Here is a 9,817-nt window from a genome sequence, read left to right on the forward strand (position 1 = left end):
TCCAAACCATATTCTGCACTTTCTAGGACACTTTGGGTCACAGTTTTTAAGGAGGGAAAATGCTACCCTTCATTTCATCTTTCCCCGTGCTCCTCCAATATACCAGCCAAAGAGAAAGCTCTCATATAAAAACATTTGTCTATTTAATTAATATATATTCCGCTTAATATTTCAACCAAAATCTAACCAAAAGGAAACGATAAGAAAATTACAATGCAAATTCTGCATTCAGAATCAAACAAGAATGATGCTGCTACTCGCAATAGTTCCACATTTTAAGCAAGATAATTAAACAGGGACCCAAGGCAGCTTACAGATAAAAATAAGAACAATTAAAAACACCGGGGAAAACAATCATAGTTAAAACTACACCCACCCACCCATTAAAAGCATACTGATAATTACAATGAAAACAGCATGGTACAAGCCATTTCATTAAAAGCAGTCAGTTCCCAAAAGTGCGCTGGAACAAGATGTCTTCCTTCACCTGCTGGCAGAAGGACAAGGAGGGAGCCAGCGTAACTTCTCTAGGGAGGGAGTTGCAGTGTCGGGGGCAGCCACCAAAAAGGCCCTCTCGGTGTTGCTTCTTGCCATCCACTTGCACAGGAACGAGGAATCTATTGCCCTCCAGAAGCTGTTAAGACTACAACTCCCATAATCCCTGACCACTGGCCATGCTGGATGGGGCTGATGGGAACTGGAGGCCAACTGTATCTGGAAAGCCACACATTCCCAACGCTGCACTAGCATATCCATCATCCTGTGGCATTTTCTGTGTTGACCGTATTTTCTTGCACTCCCAACCCTATGGCAGTTGAGATGCTTTTAAAGATTTCTTAGAAATTTTTGTAATTCAAGCAAATCATTTCTTCTAGATGCTATCTGAACGACTGGCTGATTTTAGGTCTCCCTTCTCCAGCATCTCCCTGTGTCCTGGCTCACATTGTTCAGAAAGGTCCCTGGAGAGGTTTTGTGGGTCACAGATGGCTGCTGTAGAGGGGCGGGGAGAGTAAGGAAAATGAAACTTTCCTTCTATCAACTTCTTTAAGTTAACTTTTTAAAGGAACAAGCCCCTACTTATCTTCTATGCAACCTCACAAAATGTTTGAAAACCAGCCAGGTTACCTCCTTCCACGCCAATCACATTGCTTCATCATTTCAAGATCTTCTATTTGCATCTACAGTATGTAATTTGCTAGTGATGATAGGGAAAATTGCCTTGGTGGAATTTTCGCCTGTCGAAATGAGTATGTCAGTGGGCTGCCAATCTAAAGTGAGCTTGGAAAAGTGCTTGCTACTTTACCCACACAAACCCTAATAGAAGCTATGTGTGGCAGGCAGAAATTCAACAGATGCAACCTTCCCAATCACTGTGTCTCCATGCCAGGAACAGGGTGATGGAATTTTAAATTCTGCACATTAATATCAATGTAATCATCTTGTGCACCTCCTTCTGGCAAATCCTGCAGCCAAGCTGGTGAAAATATATTGCTCTGCTTTCCTTTGGATCACATCAACGAGGCTGGGGCTGTGTGTGTCTTGTCATCTGGGCAGTCCAGGACCTCCATACACGCTGTCCAGGCTTGTGTCCCAGAGAGGTCAGTGCTGCTAATGAAGCAAAAACAAAGCAGGAGGCAGCAGTTATGACTTACTGGTCTCTCCAGCCACAGCAGCCGCTGTGATTCTCCAGTAGTTGGACTTCACCCCCAGAGGCACACTCCATTGTCTTTTGAGATAGAGGGGTGCCAGCAACAGCGGCAAGAGTATTGTTAGCCCAGAAATGGAAGCAAGAAGAAATTCCAATGAAAGAAGAATGGCAGATGAAATTAATGGACTATGCAGAATTGGACAAAATGACAGGAAGGATTCGAAACCTGCGGGACCAGAGATTTACAGAAGATTGGAAGAAGTATATGAATTATTTGAAGAGCAACTGCATTCAACAAATTACACTAGTAGGACTACAAAAAGTTTCGTAAGGAGAAATATACGAAGTGTTACAAAGTAGAAAAAGATAGAGATATTGGTTATGAGTTTGAAATGTAATAGGGAAAAAAAGAAATGCATACTAAGAGATTAGATTTGAAAATTTTCAGACAGGACTGATAGAAGTCAAAAAAACTGAATAAGATGTAAAAGTATGTTTAATTACAGTGGTACCTCGGCTTAAGTATTTAATTCGTTCTGGAGATCTGTTCTTAACCTGAAGCACCACTTTAGGTAATGGGGCTTCCCGCTGCTGCTGGAGTTCTTATCCTGAAGCACTGTTCTTATCCTGAAGCAAAGTTCTTAACCTGAAGCACTATTTCTGGGTTAGCAGAGTCTGTAACCTGAAGTGTATGTAACCTGAAGTGAATGTAGGAAATATAATACGTATTGTCTCGTGAAACAAGGAGGGGCATCTATTTTGCTGCATGCGCTCAGGCTACACTTGGTGAGGGCCCTTTCACAGCCAGAGGGCTGCATTTTCCCTCGGGAGGCTGTGGACTTTTCTTCCATGGAGGTTTTTAAGCAGAAGTTGGATGGCCACCTGTCAGGGATGCTTTAGTTGAGATTCCTGCATTGCAGGGGGCTGGACTAGATGACCCAGGAGTCCCTTCCAACTCTACAATTCTACCAGAAGCCATATGGGTTTCTGATTTGATTTGATTTGGCCCCCTAGGTCTGAGTTTCCCAATCCTTGGGCTGCAATATTCCAGCTTGCACTGTGCAGTGGAACCTCTATTTACAACCATAATCCATTCTGGAGGTCCACTCATAACTAGAAACGTACATAAGTAGAGGCACACTTTTCCGTAGAAAGTAATGGAAAAGTGAATTGATCCGTTCCAGATGACGAAAAACACCCCCTAAAACAGCAGTTTAACATAATTTCACTGCCTAAAGAGACCATAGATCCATAAAATGAAGTCAATAATGTGTTGTTGTAGTTGTTTAGTTGTTTAGTCGTGTCCGACTCTTCATGACCCCATGGACCGGAGCACGCCAGGCACTCCTGTCTTCCACTGCCTCCCACAGCTTGGTCAAACTCATGTTCGTAGCTTTGAACATAATCAATGTACTGTACAGTGGTACCTCGGGTTAAGTACTTAATTTGTTCCAGAGGTTCGTTCTTAACCTGAAACTGTTCTTAACCTGAAGCACCACTTTAGCTAATGGGGCCTCCTGCTGCTGCCGCACCGCCGGAGCACGATTTCTGTTCTCATCCTGAAGCAAAGTTCTTAACCCAAGGTACTATTTCTGGGTTAGCGGAGTCTGTAACCTGAAGCGTATGTAACCCGAGGTACCACTGTACTATAAAATAAATAAGACAGTATTGTAGATGAAAAAAAAGCAACATTTTTTTCCCTTATGTGCACTGAGGGTGGGTGGGCATACCTGGCTACAAGCTGGGGGTGGGGTCCGTAAAGAGCTGATTCACTTTGGCCAGGGTCACTTTTCCCCCCTGCCAGGCCAGGTTCTTCTCTGGACTTCCTCAGGTTAGTTCCTCGGCAGGGTTTGGGGCTGCAGTGCGCCCTGCTGTGCCTCTTGCATGTGGCACCTCTTCCACAGCTTCGGGGGAGGGATGGGGGCCCTCTCCCTGGCAGCAGAGGCCTCAGCGCTGCTCTGCAGCCGGCGGGGTGACGTCCGGCAAACCAGAGGCCTCTCCCCAGTGGCGGAGGCCCCAGTGCTGCCCGCAGCCGGCCAGGCGAACTCCAAGCTGCTGGCACGGCCTCTGTTCGTATCTAGAGGAAAGTTCATAAGTTGAAGTGCCTACTGAAGGTCATAGCTGGAATCATACGTAAGTAGAGCCGTATGTAAGTCGAGGTTCCACTGTACAGTGGTACCTCTGGATGCGAACGGGATCTGTTCCGGAGCCCCGTTCGCATTCTGAAGAGAACGCAACCTGTGTCTCTGCGCGTGTGGGTCACGATTTGCCGCTTCTGCGCATGATGTCATCTTGAGCATCTGCGCATGTGCAAGCGGTGAAACCCGGAAGTAACGCATTCTGTTACTTCCGGATCACCACGGAGCACAACCTGAAAACGCTCAACCTGAAGCAACTTTAACCCGAGGTATGACTGTATAGCAAAACAGACTGGTGTCGTCTGAGGCTATGTACGTATTGGCAGCTTGAAATTCAGCATGTTTGCTTCCCCCTGCTGTGTTGCAAGTCACATTTGCACATTACTCTGCACATCAGAGAAGCAGGGGGATGTCTTCACCCAATGTACATTACCTGGCTTGGTTGCCTTGCCCCTGCAACCTCCCCAACCTTCCATCGCGAAACTGTATCACCTGCAGATGTGTCATCATTTGCGCATGTGCAAAGGCTGCCTCAAATGTGCGCACCTCAGCTTAACTGCGAAATGAACGTGGCTTTCTTTTTCAAATTGAATCGAAGTTTGGTTTGAGGAAAGACACATCAAACGGCAGTATTCCTCAAGAAGCTGCAGGATTGGTAGGAATTATTGCTAACGTCATGTGTACACAGCTTGCAATACCGGCAGGGGGAGCGCCCCGGAACCAGAGAAAAAAGAGCACACTGGAAAGCTGAAAGGCATCTATCTCATCAAAACCTTCAATGTCATGGACTGAGAATCAGAGTAGAAAGAATGGATTAAAGAGGCGTACGATAAAATGTCATTTTAAAACCCCATTCAAGTACCTGACCTAAACTTGTTTGAACTAAAAATACCAGAGGGCCGGATCAACACCCACTTTTCCCTTTTTTCATTCTTTTGCTTTCTCCCCTGAAGGCTGAACAAATTACAAAGCATTCACTTTAAAATAAAGAGTGCTCGTGACATCTGTAACTGAGAACTCAGCATTAATTCACTGCAGCTGTTGTACTTGAAAGGAAAAAATATGTGCCTTTGCAGCATCAAAAGCCGTGCTTTTCAGCCGATGGCTGAGCCGAATGAAAGATGTAACACCACGTATGGTCACCAGAAAAGCAGCAGGAAGATGCCATCTGGATGGTCCGAGTTCTCCCAAGACACTTCCTTTCCAGGAAAAAGAGCTCCAGAATAAAAAAATAAAATTTCGCGATGTATAAAAATAGGTTGTCCAGATGCTTAGAGAATGGCACACAGCTGACACACACAACTGGATTCCATTACATTTATGGATGCCCTGTGCAAGCTGTCTGACAATCAGAGGGAAATTAACACATCCCACCTCTCTGATAGGGCAGCTGTACCCTTTTTACATCACCTCCCATCACCTCCTGGCTTTTGAATTATGGTGCTGGAGGAGACTCTTGAGAGTCCCATGGACTGCAAGAAGATCAAACCTATCGATTCTGAAGGAAATCAGCCCTGAGTGCTCACTGGAAGGACAGATCCTGAAGCTGAGGCTCCAGTACTTTGGCCACCTCATGAGAAGAGAAGACTCCCTGGAAAAGACCCTGATGTTGGGAAAGATGGAGGGCACAAGGAGAAGGGGACGACAGAGGACGAGATGGTTGGACAGTGTTCTCGAAGCTACCAGCATGAGTTTGGCCAAACAGCAGGAGGCAGTGGAAGACAGGAGTGCCTGGCGTGCTCTGGTCCATGGGGTCATGAAGAGTCGGACACGACTAAACGACTAAACAACAACAAAACAAAACCTTTTTACTGTGTGGGCAGACAGCTTCTAGAGCAGGGACATGGCCCTTCAGAGGTTGTTGAACTCCAGCTCCCATTCAGCATGACCAGTGTTTATGACTGCTGGGAGTTGTAGTCCAACAATGTCTGAAAGGCTACACGTTCCCCATCCTTGCTCTAGCATAGCCTTCCCCAACCTGGTGCCCTCCAGATGTTTTGGACTGCCCCTAATTAATGGTATCTGATTTATTTATTTTTTAAAATCAAGCTGCTGTTCACTACCATTAGCTCCAAAGCAGGGTACGATGTCACTAAAAGAGGAGTAAAATGCATAGTAATATAGCAACAAAACACACCATTGTAAACAGTCTTTGGCATCAGTTTGTCTCGGGAGACAATGGAGGAGCGAGCCTTTGCGGGTGAAGTCAAACTGTTGGAAGATTACAGCACCTGCTGTGGCTGTAGAGACCATGTTGGAGACACATGTTCGTTGCAGCTGGAGAAGATGAAGGCATCCAGATGTGCTGCTGCAGATGCACGAAGGCGTTTCTTCTCTCTGCACTCCCCCCAGCGGACATCCCTCTTCTGGTCATTGCTATCGATGCATGACCTGACTGTCTGTCTCCAGGCACTGTGGTCGTCTGCAAGGGATTCCCATATGGCACGGGTGATGTTGCCAGCCTTCACGTCATGTCTGCAGACATCTATTGGCAAAACCTATTGGTGTTTTGCAACTTTCTGACTAGTTGCAGGACCTTAGCCAGACCTAGCAGAGTAAACGCAGAGTTCACGAAAGCGATTGGCAACTTGGCTGCAGACAGGATGGACGAAGCAGGAACCAGGAACTTGTAGTTAGGTGTTTATTATACACAGTGGACTATTTACAGGAACAGAACAGAACACGGATCTTTAGCTAGCTCTCTCATACACGACTCACAACTCTCAACCTCCAACTCCTACACTAACACTCGTACTAGTTAGTAGGCCATTAATCATTATTCCCTTGAGAGAGCTTGACCAATCATGGAGCTGTCTCCATGCCTCTGTATCACCAGGCAGACTTACTCCTTCACATTGCCTTTTGGCTGTCTGCCAAACCTTAATTGACTCTGTGTGAGTAGCTGCACGTGTTCAGATTCCCAACAACATCTTTGTAACACAGCTGGTCTGCCAACAAGCCTGGTGCCTGAAGCCAGCTCCCCATAGAGCACGTCCATGGGGATCCTGCCATCTTTCATTCTGTGGAGGTGACCAAGCCAGTGTAGAGGTTGCTGAGAAAGGAGTGACACACCCATTTAACCATATGGTTAACAGAATTAACATACCTATTTAACTACAACGCAACCCAAGACTGGGTGAACAAGTGAGTCTTTAGTTTGTGCTGAAAGCTTGAGCCCAAGCACATCTGAGTTATGAGTTATGTTGATCATTAAATGATGATTGTCATGGGAGGATTACACATTGAACAGCGGGCTACAAGTTGAAATAAATAAATAAATAAATAACCCAAAATAAAGAAATGAAATGAGTAGCACACCCTTCCAAGGTCATATATTTAAGAGCTTCCAAGAATAGGATCCAAAAGCAGAAACAATAATTATAGGCAACAGGCAATTAATTGTTAAGAATTGCCTAATAGCCCTTTTAACAAAGGGAAGAAGTACTTGATGAATCATATTTGCCGTGTACCATCCGTCTGGGAAGCGTACATATTTAAGTCTAACCTCACCACACCTTTCTTTTATCTTTCATCTTTATAAAACAGGTTAGTCTTCTACAGGGCAGAATGTCATGACTCTGTTAGAAGAGGAGACTCATTTCTTTCCTTTTGTGTACGTAACCACATAAATTTGCTTTTGCGTACACATCTGCATAATTGTCTCAAATTATAACAAAAAGTAATTTGCATGACTGCCCACAAATCCTGACAATGTGCATGGTATCAAGTTGCCAGCTTTTGAACGGCCTTCTGTAGCTGTCCATTTATTAGCCGTTTGATCTCCAGCAATGAGGACGGCCTCCACTAGCATGGTGTCGGCCAGATGTTTTGTACTATAATTCCCATCAGCTCCTGCTGATACAAGGCCGTAGCCTTGTAGACATAATCTTCTGCAAATCCTTGGCCATATGCTAGGGCCCTATTAGCTTGTTGGGTAATCTACCCCTGGTCAAAAACAGCTTTGATCTCAAGTGTCAGTAAAATCAATCAAGAGGAGGGACTTTTACAGATGTTCTGACTATTCTGAACTTATTCACAGATGCTCTGAATGAAGCTTGTGGACCAACGGATCACAGCTTGAGGACTCCACTATACATAGTGCTATGGGCTTTTTTTAAAGCTGAATGTCTTTCCCCTGCCTTCTAATTCTTTGAACAGCCAGGCAAGCTTCCTGGTAAGGTTATGGGCTGTTAAGGGAACAAAGGAAAAGGATCTGTGTTAGATAGCAAATCCCACCCCCCAACCTCAACTCAAGTGTAGTTAGAAAGAAAAAGCCAGAACTGAGAGCAAAGAGTTGGAGCGATGTGAGCTAGAAGCAAAGTAGCAAGCAAGGAAGAGAGATAAACAGCAATGTTTGATTTCTGTTTGAATCCAAGGCTTCAGCTATGGGAGAAGCAATGCCCTGAGAACCTCTTAATGAGGTGGCCTGTAAATATTGTAATTAAACAAATAAATATAAGTCCACCAATGTGAATTCACTGTGTTATCTGTTGGTATCAGTGGGAAGGGGGAATGCAAGGAAGAAGGGCTGGCTGATTGGGACACTGACCCACAGCACTGCATAATACAACATTTTGTGATTTACTGCTTCTCCTGAAAAGGTTATTAAGGCTTGCATTGACTTTATACATAGCAATTAAGAAGCAAAACAGTGACTAACAAACTGTAAGCAAAACAACTCCCCAAAGGATGTTGAATTGGCTGCTGCAGTTACATAGGCCTTCATGCTCCTGCTTTCTCCGATAACCTTGGTGAAAGGTAACAGCTACAACAGCTGACGAAGATAATTCCGCTGGGTGAAGGGCCTGATAAGAGAGCTGCTGTTCCCTGAGGCTTGCCGCAAGGGAGGTTTCCATCAGAGAATTGAGTGGGTTGAGTGAGGCAGGAGCACTGGAGGGTTCTGGGAGATTGGTGTTTTGCATACGAGGCTGAATTTGTGTGAGGGCTGCATCGAGTATCTGGGAACTCAGCCAGGGATCCTCTTTGCAATTGTCATGGCGCCGGTGAGTGGTTGATGACGTTTGCAAGAATGCCTCTGAGCATTTTCAAAGTGCCTGTCTTTCCTCACACTGTTGAGCAGCTACAGTACCCTATGCAGAAAGTACTGCTTCCAGTAAGCTTGAGCTTCAGCACTAAGCAGGGTTGAGCTTTTTAGAACTGATAGGCTGATTCCATGAACAGCCAATGCATCTTGTTGCAACTGCACCCCTTAGATATTGCCTAACCTTTATAAGAGTTACAGGTAGGTAGCCGTGTTGGTCTGCCATAGTCAAAATAAAAAAATTCCTTCCAGTAGCACCTTAAAGACCAACTAAGTAATACCAAGAACTAACTTAGTTGGTCTTTAAGGTTCTATTGGAAGGATTTTTTTTTATTTTTATAAGAGTGACGCGGGTGGCGCTGTGGGTTAAACCACAGAGCCTAGGACTTGCCAGTCAGAAGGTCGGCGGTTCAAATCCCTGCGATGGGGTGAGCTCCCATTGCACAGTCCCTGCTCCTGCCAACCTAGCAGTTCGAAAGCACCTCAAAGTGCAAGTAGATAAATAGGTACCACTCTGGTGGGAAGGTAAATGGCGTTTCTGTGCGCTGCTCTGGTTCGCCAGAAGCGGCTTAGTCATGCTGGCCACATGACCCAGAAGCTGTACGCCAGCTCCCTCAGCCAATAAAGCGAGATGAGCACCGTAACCCCAGAGTTGGTCACAACTGGACCTAATGGTCAGGGGTCCCTTTACCCTTTACCTAACTTTATAAAGGCCAAAGTCATTTGAGGCAACACTTACTTTCCCTGGAATCTTTGTCCCTTAATCCTAGAGGGGTGTGAAATATACTCGGAGTCGAGAGTGGATTTCATGCTCTTTATTCAGATCATAGTGGTGAGGAGAAATGGAAGTTTTCCTCACAGTATCTGCTTTATATACATTATTTACACAATGGGCTGCACATGATTGGCTAATTCCGGGATTCTCCTGTAGGCCAATCAGGTTGTGGATTCACTTCCACCTGGAGCTGGATTGGGTGGCTCCTGCGGACC

The sequence above is a fragment of the Podarcis liolepis genome (assembly GCF_965112155.1).
Source record: "Podarcis liolepis genome assembly, chromosome: 8".
NCBI classification, from domain to species: domain Eukaryota; kingdom Metazoa; phylum Chordata; class Lepidosauria; order Squamata; family Lacertidae; genus Podarcis; species Podarcis liolepis.